Source organism: Delphinapterus leucas, chromosome 9, assembly GCF_059928025.1.
Source record: "Delphinapterus leucas isolate spDelLeu-1000000601 "Yukka" chromosome 9, BTC_Dleu_Yukka2, whole genome shotgun sequence".
NCBI lineage: Eukaryota > Metazoa > Chordata > Mammalia > Artiodactyla > Monodontidae > Delphinapterus > Delphinapterus leucas.
The window spans coordinates 11,483,637-11,496,040 of NC_143137.1; the positions used below are offsets into that span (position 1 = coordinate 11,483,637).

Below are 12,404 nucleotides of genomic sequence, written 5' to 3' on the forward strand. Positions count from 1 at the left end.
TGTTACGCTGTCTCATTTGATTCTCATAGATTTTACCAAGACCCAATTTTTTTTAAATTTCTTATTTGATTTTGTGGCACTGCTGATTTTCTAAAACAAATTCCTAACACTGAAAGGCAGTATTTCCTAGAGGTTGGTTGAAAGCATAGTACCTCATATGCTCAATAAATATTTTTAAATAACTGAGTTAATTAATGTACTAATTATTCATATTTTAAGAGCAGGAAATATAACTTGATATTACATTTCTATTAAGAAAAACTGATGGCATTTAATTCTATGTTTATAGAAGACTGGTCAACATGTTGGAAGGAAAATGACCCAGGGCAAACTTAGCTAAGAAAGAATTCACTCCCCCTGAAAAGAATCAGTGGATGTCAGTCACTTCATACTCAGTAGTGACATATTAAGTATCATTGGTTTCCAGATGCTCTCATTATATTATTTTTTTATCATTTATTTAAACATCTAAATAAATGCCTGCAACTTACTACATAAATTGCATATTATTGAGAAATAAGGCATAACTGCAGTCATAATTTAATTACAACTGCAAATTTAATTAACCAACTAGTAACCTTGTTCTTCTCCTTCAGAGCACTTAGCACAATTATACTTAATTAATTTTTGTAATCATTAATTTAATCTCTATGTCCCCGATTAAATTATAAGAACCAAGGAGCGAGACTCATGCTTCTGCATTTCTGGTCCACAGACAGGTGTCTGATGTCTAGCACAGTCCCTGGCACACAGCAGGGGCTTAACCTATACTGATTTGAAGTATTTAAACTTCGTCCAGACTGATGGGCACGAGAATGATGTGAGAGGACTCCTTTCTAGGCAGTGACCCAGACTTGGACCCCAGAAGAAACATACAGAGCAAATGAATTCAGTCTTTTAGGGATGGACCCCTAGGCGCTCCTCTTGGTCTCAAGTATCTGCTTGTAATACTTTTCCCACAGCCACCCCACAGTGGAGACTCCTTCCTTTCTTCCCTGTCTTCTACTTCACTTCCCTCCTTTTCCTGTTTTCCTACCTTCCTTCCTTAGTTTTCCTTTCTCTTTTACCTTCCTTTTTTCTTTCCTATCATTCTTTCTCCCTTCTCTCCGCCACTTTTTCCCTCTATCTTTCCTTCTATACCAATAGCTTATATCCTATATAACTGTAACTGCTGGATCCTAGATGTAAAAGGACGACCAAAACAGGGACTTCATCCTTGAGTCTAGTGTGAGAACTCAAATGTCCTTTTCCCCACCATCTTCACTGCATTCTCTCCTAAGCACCTAGGTTAAGGAACCTGACGGGAGGTGCTCCAGTCCTGGCCCACGACTTACTCCCAGACTCCTGGAGTGAGACCTTTACTTGCCCCTCCCTGCCTCTGCTCCTCCCCTGACAGCCTGACCCACCTGCTCCATGAGGAGGGACAGCCTGACCTGGGTGAGTCTGTCCTCATGGGCCTCTCCAGGGACAGGTAGACGCAGGCTGGGCTCTCTGTCCTGTTTGGGGCCGCCTATCTGCTGACCCTGCTGGGCAACGGGCTCATCATCCTCCTGGTCAGCTGGACGCCCGCCTCCACCCGTCCATGTACTTCTTCCTCGGCAACCTCTCCATTGTGGGGCTCCCCAGATGCTGGTGCGCTTCCTCCCGGAGACGAAGACCATCTCCTTCACCCAGTGTGGAACCCAGCTCTTCTTCTCCCTGGCCCTGAGTTCCTGCTGCTGGCAGCAATGGCCTATGATCGCTATGTGGCCATCTGCGACCCCCTGCTCTACGTGGCAGTGATGCGGCCAAGGCTCTGTGCAGGGCTGGCAGTGGTCTCCTGGCTCGTGAGTCTGGCTAATGCTTCAGTGGAGACTGTGGTCACAGTGCATCTGCCCACCTGTGGGCACCAGGTGCTGAACCATGTGGCTTGTGAGACACTGGCACTCCTCAGGCTGGCCTGCGTGGACATCACCCTCAACCAGGCGGTCACAGTGGCCTCCAGTGCTGCTGGTGCCCTGCTGCCTGGTCGCACTGTCCTACGCCCACATTGTGGCCACCATCCTGCGGATCCGCTCCAGCGGGGGCCACCGCAAAGCGTTTGGGACCTGCGCCTCCCACTTCACTGTGGTCTCCATGCCTTACAGGCCGGCCCTGGTTACCTACATGCAGCCTGGCTCCACGGCCTGAGGCAAGCAGGACAAGGTGGTTGTGCCCTTTTACCCCCATGTTGAATCCGCTCATCTACAGTCTGAGGAGCAAGGAGATGAAGGCTGCTCTGAGTCAGGCTCTGATGAGGCGCTCTGAATCAAAGCATTAGAATGTGACCTTGTCATAAGAGGGCCTCACTCTGAAGATGGTGGGCACTGGAGCGTGCCCTCCGCCTGCTGTGTGCACGTGCATGTGTGTGCACGTGTGTGTAAGGAAGCAGGTGAGAGAGGCCACAATCCATACTATCTTTTGAAATAATAGAGAAGTGGAATTTTATCTCTGGGCACTATTTCTGGTTCCTGACTTAGTCTAAAAAAGGTGAATTACAACAACTTAGAAATACATACAGCCTACAGAAAATTAAATGAAAAAAGAAAGATATACTGGCACATATGAATTAGAAAGGAAGACTAAATCAGAAGCTTGAGCAGTACACAAAATTTATGCTAAGAAAGTCTATTTCCTAAATGCTACAACCATATGTCTAAGCTTTTCTGAAATCAGTGAAAAAAAGAGGGGACAAGCTCTAAGTTACAAGATTCACCGTGCCCATGGGATCAAACAGGTCTTAGGCCAGAGGTACAAACGTCATCATGTGATCACACGTGGTCCAGCTCAACTCAGGAGGCTGGGGTATTCACATGGGGACTTGGAGCCAAAGTCATAGTGATAAGCCCCACATCCTTGACGAGCAGGACTGGACACAGTGTGAATCACGTGGATATCACTCTGCTCACTTCCCCTTCAGACTTGCAGTGGGTGGCAAGTGGCTGGCCAAAAAGTGAATGTTCATAACCTCAAACAAGTATCTTTCTACATAATCAGGTCTAAGGACATGCCCTTATGAAAACTGAAGGATGTATTCAGAACACATGCTTGACTAAGAATTGTGCCATGTACCATTAGAGATAAGCCAAGCTACTTAAAAAAGAAAGAATTACAACTCCCTGTTAGTGATCATTTCACTCTACTCTTCTAACCCACAGTTAATGATTGAACTCTAAACTTCCTAGAATGTAAAGTGAGAATAAAGTGAGGCAATAATATTTTATCCAGAAAAATGTTTAAAACAACTTTTAAAAATCAGAATGAAGCATCTCTTACCTAAATATTAACAGATTTCTGGTTTGTCTTACCCACAAGCAAATATACAAAATATAAATTGAGAACAATTCAAACTTAGTCTGTTGAGAAAATGTCAAAAGGTTGAGGAGGAGAAAATGAAGTATCTTTGAAAACTACTAGCAAAACTTTTTTTTAAAATTGAGGTAAAATTCACATCACATACAATTCACGGTTTTAAACATTTACAATGTGCAATTCAGTGGCACTTAGTATATTCACAATGTTGCAGAACCTCATGCTATCTAGTTCCATAACATTTTCATCACCCCCCGAGCGCACCTCATACCCTTTAAGCACTCACTCCCCGTTCATCCCCCCTCCCAGGCCCTTACAGACACTAGTCTGAATCCTGTCTTTATGGATTTGCCTGTTCTGGGTACTTCATATAAATGGAATCGTACGATATGTGATCTTTTGTGTCTGGCTTCTTTCATTTAGCATAATGTTTTTGAGGTCTATCCATATTGTTGCATGTAGCAGGGCTTCATTCCTTTTTATGGCTGAATAATGTTCCCTTGTAGGGAAATAAGCACATTTTGTTGATCCATTCATCAGGTGATGGACATTTGGGTTGCTTCCAACTTTGGGCTATTGTGAATAGTACTGCTATAAACTTTCATGTACAAGGTTTTGTTTGAAAACCTGTCTTTAATTCTTTTGGGTACATACCCTGGGGTGGAACTGCTGGGTCATACGGTAACTCTATATTTAACTTTTTAAGGAAATGCCAAATTGTTCTCCACCATGGCTGAACTGTTTTACATTCCCACTAGCAATGAATGAGGGTTCCAATTTCTCTACTTCCTCGACCACACTTACGTTCTGATCCTTTGATTGTAGCCATCCCAGTGGGTATGAAGTGATATGTTATTGTGTTTTTAATTTGCACGTCCCTAATGACTAATGATGCTGAGCATCTTTTCATGGGTGTGTTGGCCATTTGTATATCTTCTTTGGAGACATGTCCAGCAAAACTTTTGTTTTTAATTTTATTGAAGACCTCCTTTTCCCTTCCCTCCCTTTCACTCACTCCCTCAGCCCCTTCCTGCCTCCCTCTCCCCCTAGGACCATGACCACCAGCCTCCATCCTCCTCTTAATCCCCTCCCTGGTCCTTTCCCCTACTGCTCCAGCTCCCATCTGAGGCACTCAGCTCCATCTCCTGAGAAACATATTTTAACTCTTCTCATTTTTAGACTTCTATCAATTTCTCCCCTCAAATCAACAGATTACCTTTTCCTTTCTCTATTCCTTCTCAAAGTTCTCTCCCCCAACCAAAGCCTCCACACTTAGGCATTTGCCCGCCCTTTACCCAGTGTCTGTGATTTCTACAGCAAAGAAGCCTCAGGAGTTCTTCCTCGTCAGTGAGTGAGAAAAAACCCACAGTGCTTATACTTTGATGTATTTTCCTTTACCCTCATCACATGTCTATGGAACATCCAGCTTTGAGGAGTGTGGTATTCTAGTACACCTTCTAACATAACCTGGCTACAGAAATGCTCACCAAGTAGCTGAATGAACAAACTTTGTCTATGAGGTTGGATAAAACCAGTTAAAAGTTGGAAGGAGTCAACTGATGTTCGTTCTATACTTGTTGAGCTATAATCCTTCATTAAATTATGACGTAGTTGGGACAATAATCTATTGACACCTTCTAATCCTAATAATTAAAGCATATCTTTTATATATAAAATAAAATTTAGATTGTATTGTCTGCAGCAGTAGTGCATACATCTAGTTTATCCAAAGAAGGCATCAGTTCATTAGGTTGTAGGTTAGAAAAGAGGGGGGAAATGTCCAAAATATTTTCCTACTTATCCCATTGTTTGAGTTTTAGAATTTAGAAATTTTTCTTGGCCCTTGCCTCTTTAAAGAGAGGCTCAATGTATTTAAAGGGCACTTACTAATCAGGAGGAAACAACTGTTTGGTCCCTCAAAAGACCCTTCCGTTTAGAGTCATTCTTGAGCCGGTATCACAGAGCAGACTCTGAAAACATCAGTAACAAGGTTCTACACTGAGGTCCTAGATGAGAGGATGAATTTTAAAGAAACCCTCCTCGATATGATGTTCACTCATTCATTCAGTCCACCGGCTCTATATGCCAGTCTCTGTTAGAACTAGAAAAGGCACAATAAAAAGAAAAAATACCCTCTCTACCCTTCAAGCAGTTTGTTTGCTAGAAATCAGAAAAGAGGAGTGAAAGAGCTGGGCTTAGTGGAGGGGGGTTTCCAGTTCCACCTCCTGGCTTCAGAATAAGTTAAGAGTCAAGGTATGTGGGCTCTATCCCCCCATTACACTATGGGGTGGATGTTTCCCTTTTACAGATAAAATGGAAAGAGGTCAGCTGGTACTTGACGAACTGGACCACCAGTCCACTGATCTGTCCAAACTACTCTTCAGCCTGTTTCCCTGCGTTACATTGTGGCAGTTCAAAGTTTCCACCTGGCTCCCCAGGAGCGGCATCCAAACACCACACCTTTTCTGACGTTCCCCTCCCCCCATAAATCAAACCTGTGCTACATTTCATTCTGTGGGAACTGCGGCTCCCCACTAGCAGCTGTGATACACTCTGCATGCTCCAAGTGGTAACATAATGTGATGTAGCAAGAAGAGGATGGGGACTGTGGTCCTCAGATTTCAGGTTCAGTTCCAGCTTTGCTTCCAACCGGCAGAATGATCTTGAGCAAACCACTTCTGCTTTCTGAGTCTCAGTTTCCTCATTTGTAAAACGATGAGGTTGAAATGGTGATCCCAGAATTTCCTTCCAGCCTACATTCTTTTCTGTGACTCTCACTTTGCATTTTATTCTCTTCAGTGGTGAGAATTTCAGTTGCTGTTTTTGGCACTCATGAGCCACATTCGGGGACTAAAGCTTGGTTACTTATTGCACTGACAAAAGAAATAGGCTCTGTGGAAAGCCACGGGCTCCCATCCCAGGTGCAGGGTTCAGAAACTCAGCTGGGTGTTGTGCCAAAGCCAGTTTCTATTCTGGGCATTTTCTACAGTGACACGTTCCGGCCACAAAAGGACTGAAAGAAGAAAGTTGTAAGTTCCAACTAGCTAGTAGGAAAGACGGAGGATAGCATCCAGCTGCTCTGCCCTCTTCACCCCCATCCAACCACAGTCCCATTCAAACCCTGTTAGAAAGACTTGGGGTGAATTGTTTTCATTTCCATTTCATTGGATTCTGTGACCCATCTCTCATATCTTTAATACAAATCCTTTTTATTTAGATAATGCTCTGAAGTTATGAAGGGCTTTCTCACACATTGTCTCAGTTGATACTAACTAGTTCTTCCCTGGATCTAAGACATTCTAAAACATTTGTTTTGGACCAGACCTCAGAAGGCTAAAGCTAAGGGGAGACTCAGCACACAAACGGCAAGAAATTCAGGATCACTTTTTCACTATTCAGTGGGATTTGGCCTCAACTTTTTCAAACAAAGAATGAGAAGTTTAGGTCAAAGATTTTTCCTCCTCAAAAGCTCTACTGGTTTTATCTCTAAACATATTCCTCTCTCAAAAATACTACGTCTTAAGTTTTCAAAAATAAGGTTAAAAGTTCCCTCTAAAGCAGTGATTCTCAAACTTGTAATTAAAGTTTTACATTTTAGTTACCAGGAAATATTAAAAAGTTACTAACATACTAATGTCTGGGTTTCACCCTCCTGAGGTTCTGATTTAATTACTCTGGAGTGTGGTCTGGGCTTCTGGAGTTTTCAAAGCACCCCAGGCAATTCTAATGTGTAGCCAATGTGGAAAGCACTGCTCTGGTTTCCACCTTGGGTCCTGTGGGATTTTCATAGGCAAACCCTTTAACATGGAGTTTTTTCCTTCCCTCTCAAACTTTCCCAAATGGACATCCAAAAGGGCTTTCCCAGCAGTCAGACTCTTCTATGTTTCTCTGTGGTCTCTACTTACTCTCATACTAGCCAACAGCACTACCTTCTCCCGACGTGTTGTAAAGACACATGAGGTGAACATTGAAATGGGACTAGAGGGTCTTGTTATTAACAGAGAAATACAGACTATAAAATTGCTTAGTACCTTTTTGCTAAAAAAAAGACATCCTTATCCTTTGATAGAGGCTAAAGACAAGCAAAGTAAATAGGGAGGTGTTCCAAGGGCAAACATGTCTTTGCTATGACAGAAGGATTTACACATAACAAAGCTCCAAGGGTTTCAGAGGCACTCCCTTACTGACTTCACCAGTGGGCACCGTCAGTTTCCAAACGTCATTGCAAGTAAGTGATGTGTGCATTCATCTTACATTAATCACTTAGTTTAGCACTCAAATAAACGCCAGCATTTCACCAAGGAAATAGCAAAATCACAGAAGCTGGGACATAATTATAGTTGGTATAATGTTCTACAATGATGCCTTGATCTTATCATCCTAGGATTAACCCTGATTAATCAGTACACTGAGAACCAAATGAGGGATTTTTGCTCTGTCACTGACCCAGCCTGGATAATGGGAGAAGCAGGAAAACCACCTGCTCCAGCATGAGTAATAAGGACAAGGCGGGGTTTCAGAATACAAGTCCTACATCTTGGGATCAGATAATAATCCTCAAGACTACTACTTTAAACTCTTTCTATTCATTTACCCAACAAAATGTTCTTATTGTGAAACATTTGTTAGAAATCTCTGTATAAAAAGAAAGATCAGAAAAGGTCCCTGACTTCAAGAAACTCAGAGTCTAACGGAGGAAAAACACAAGTACTTGCAGTCCTACTTAAAGTCCTTTGTTCAAACCCAGACTGTGAGTTCTGATTCTGGCCTCTCTAACCCAGCACCTCCGCCTGCAGCCTGACCCACCTGCTCCATGAGGAGGGACAACCTGACCTGGGTGAGTCTGTCCTCATGGGCCTCTCCAGGGACAGGTAGACGCAGGCTGGGCTCTCTGTCCTGTTTGGGGCCGCCTATCTGCTGACCCTGCTGGGCAACGGGCTCATCATCCTCCTGGTCAGCTGGACGCCCGCCTCCACCCGTCCATGTACTTCTTCCTCGGCAGCCTCTCCATTGTGGGGCTCCCCAGATGCTGGTGTGCTTCCTCCTGGAGACGAAGACCATCTCCTTTACTCAATGTGGGGCCCAGCTCTTCCTCTCCCTGGCTCTGGAGGGGACTGAGTTCCCGCTGCTGATAGCAATGGCCTATGACCATTATATGGTGGGTGACCCCCTGCACTACATGGCAGCAGTCAGCCCGAGGCTGATTGTGGTCTCTTGGCTTGTGGGCATGGCTAATTTTGTAGTGGAGATGGCAATCACCATGCACCTGCCCAGCTGTGGGCACCATGTGCTGAATCATGTTGCCTGTGTGGATGTCACACATACTAGGGTGTCCTGGTGGACTCTAGTGGAGTTGTGTTGCTGGTGCCTTGAGCTGAATGCTGGGTAGGAATTCAGTTGTAGAAACCGAGAAATACAGAAGAACTCAGAAACAGAAATAGGAGGGTTTCCCCTGAGAACAAAGAAGCTTGTACTAAGGGATAAAGTGTTTCTGCAACTGTATACACACAAGTACATGTGTGTGTGAAAGATGTACTCTTTGTTTTTGAAGGTATCGACAAATAATGACTTAAGCTCTGGAATCTTCTTTGTAACTCTGTTTTTTTCCACCGAAATTCAAAAGCAGTTTACACCAATCAGAAATGTTAAATATTTGTTGACTGAGTGAACATCAGAATAATTCCCACAACCACTTTCGTCATTGTCCTAAATGTCAACTTCACCATCTAGTCAATCAGTCAAATGGCACATTGAATGAACCTCTCTTCTGTGCTCACCCTGACTCCTTTCATCACCACAGTTATCATCATAACTCCCTCCCAGTGCTGAGAGCATCAAGGTGCCCTGGAAAAAATGCAGGACTTGGAAAGAAATATCAATCAGTAAACACGTTTGTATCAAGCTCCACTGTGTTCAATACACCATGCCAGGTGCTGCAAGAGACACACCGAGTCTAATATGAGGTCCTTCCCCATAACCCGGGGATTACTTGGAAAGATAAGAGATAAATACCAAAAAAGAAATTGCAACATAATCCAGCAATGGAAAAGTATAATTAGGCAACATCTGGTTAATTGCCAAATATGAGATAGAAATTAAAAGCCCATGGGATTCACAAAATTCCCCCATGAAGGGGAAAAAACTGGGTGGTTTGCAAAGGAATTGAAGGGGAAGGAAAAATTAAAATGGCTACAGAAAATGGTAGAACTTGGATAGATGAGGGAATAGAGAGAGAGAGGTTTATTCTTGGCTCATGGGGGAATGCCATAAGCCAGGTGAGGAGACAGAAAATACCAAGGTCTGTCTGGGAAAGAGTGAGCAAACCGGTTTGGTTAGAGCAAAGATTTCATTTTGAGGAGTCCTGCGGAGGAGGTAAGGCTGGAAAGTGGGGATGGTGTGCATAGTAGGGCTTTGAAAACAAGGCCATGGAATTTGCATTAGAGGCAATAACAAGTTAGCACAGTTTCTGATGTGGGAAATAGCACATCTAATATGTGATGTTCTAGAAGTTATCCTCTTCTTCTCCACCAGGACTGTTAGACTAACTGAGACAAAAATAAATAGGACACAACTTTTTTCTTCTTTTAGTCCAAAAAACTCTCTATTTCATGCTTCACTAGTGGGAGTAAGTGAATCAACTATTTATAATTCAACTTCCTCTAATTAGGGCAAACTTCATAGACCAGGCAGAGTTTAAGGTAAGGTTGAAAGACCAAGAATTGGGAAGCTAGTGGATATAGACCAGAAGTTATTTAGAATACAGGGAAATGTTAGAAGTAAAAATGAATGATCAGATCTTGAAATTGAGAATTGAACAGAGGGTATAACTATAGATAAAGCACCTTCTATTTTCCTTTTTTTTAACTGAGAAGATAACCATGCCATCTGAGTAACATCTGAAGACCAAGCAAAAATAAGCAGAGCTTACCTGGTGTTTTCTTTAAGTGTTAGCTCTGATATGGGCCTGTTTTTCTGTCTTATGTCACATCTCGAGCAGCAACACCCTGGTTAGATAGGCCCCACCCCTGTCAAGAGGGATTTAGAGTTTGCTTTTCTAATGCAGGTTCACAAAATGAGTCTGAGTCTCACCAAGGCACTAGCCTGGGAAAGCCTTCAAACTTATACTTTTAATGGAGAATAAATAAGTGCATGAAGCCCAGGAGACAAAGCTCAGGGTCCAAGATGGGAACGAGATTAGGAGAGCATTTTACAATCACTTAGAGACAAGGCAGGGAGCAAACAGGTGTGACGCAACATGGATCTGAACACACCTGGGAGTTCCCATGACAGAGGTTCCCTGACTGCAGAACCTCCCTGCTCCTCAGGCACAAATCCAATCTCCTCTACCCAGAACAAAATCTCCCCTACAGCATTCTCTGCTTCACACAATCGAGACCAGGAACACCACTGGAGAGCAGGGCTTATTAGCCTGGAGCTCACTGACAGGTTTGGGGTCTATGACCCCTCTGGAATTGTGTGCTAAAGTGGTATCTCATCCAATTTTTATCACTTCCTGAGGAAGTCCTTCTGCTAGTGGCCCTCCCCCACCCCAGCTCTCTGCCTCGTCCTCCTGTTACACAGACTCATAGGCCTCCATGCTTTCCCGTCCTCACACTTGTCCCAGTTTGTAACGACATGCTCACTTGTATGACTAGACACTTTATTCCTGACTCCCCACAAGGCTGTAAATTCCATGGCAGTAGAAGCGTTTTCTGTGATACTACTTTATCCCCAGCTCAGGGCGTTGTCTACATGTAAGCACTCAAAAAATATTTGCTAACTGAACACATTCTCAAACAATCTGTGGCCCCCACAAAAGGTTAACACGTCCCGATTTATGTATTGGTTTGTATTAATGTGTTTTTAAATTTTAGAAAATGTGTTTTATAAAACCTTTACTAGACAGCTGTGATATTTGCCACTGATTGATAAGATGGGGGTTTTAGATAAGCTTCCCTGATGGTACAGAATTGGACTTACCATTAAAAAATACTGCCCAAAGAGAGCATGTGGTCCAGTGTCCATCAGTCAACCTGGTTTCCCATTGATCTAATCTGATTTCTCTAATACATTTTCTTAGTCTTTTCATTACTTTCTTCAATATAACAGCGTAACATAGCAACCTTACAAAATACAATATAGAATTTAGTTTAAAGATAATAGCTACATAATGTTTAGTAACACTCTTATTATTCCTATCATAATTTCACCTTTTCCCCTTTATTTCTTCAAAGGAAAAAACAAAACAAAAAACAACTCCTAGCTTTTTTCACTTCCCTCAGCTGATGTCAAAATGCTACTTAAGTAAATTATTCTCTCAGCCACACCCTCTAGTGAACTTCCAATATCCTTCTTTAGCATCAGACTTCCTTCTCAGTGATTTCTTATCCACAAGTGGTTTTCCTTTATCTCAGTCACACTTAGTATATTTGCCCTGTTTGGCAATTCAAAAAATTGAAAAAAACAGGAGTCAGAGAAAGAAAAAGAAAAACTGGCCTTTCCTGTGGCTAGAAAAGTCCTTGCCACACCCCTAGTTCCCCTACTCTCTTCATACTGATTCAGATACAGAAAATAATTTAAAAAAATAAATAATATTAACTATGCATTATTATAATACTATTAACAAGTTATGGTGAGTACTACTTATATGTCATGCACATATATTACACATTTCAATCTTTGCCAATTATTCTAAGACAGCTACTATTACCAAATTTAATATACCAGGAAACTAAGGCATAAAGGGTTAACTATACCTAGGAATTCACATCACAAAAAATGCAGAAGATCTATATTTTAAAAAATTAAAACACTACTGAAAGTAATAAAAGAAATCTTGAACAAATGGAAATGCAGACCATATTCTTGAATAGAAGACTCAATATTGTGGATGTGGATGCCTCCTTACGGTAAATTACATGTTGAATAGGATCAACTTTACATAACAAAAAAGAAATTTTTGTTTGAGACCAGACACTATTATTTTAAAAATAATAGCCAAGAAATTTCTGAAAAAGAAGATTAATGAAGAAAGACTAGTACTAGTCATTCGAACATCATAAACCTCAAACAGG

General features: G+C 42.2%; 1 long non-coding RNA gene and 2 pseudogenes across 1 annotated transcript in view; 2 read left to right on the plus strand and 1 right to left on the minus strand.

Annotated features, from left to right (window-relative positions):
* The window catches only part of LOC149748346 (uncharacterized), a 93,831-nt gene extending 81,633 nt beyond the window's left edge, over positions 1-12,198 (minus strand). The window contains exon 1 of the long non-coding RNA XR_016394263.1: positions 10,259-12,198. This is a non-coding gene — a long non-coding RNA (uncharacterized LOC149748346). The remainder of the gene's footprint in view (positions 1-10,258) is intronic.
* On the plus strand, positions 1,414-2,299 carry LOC111182697 (olfactory receptor 2F1-like; annotated as a pseudogene).
* LOC111176045 (olfactory receptor 2F2-like) lies at positions 8,144-9,288 on the plus strand (annotated as a pseudogene).
* Positions 12,199-12,404: the final 206 nt, after the last annotated feature.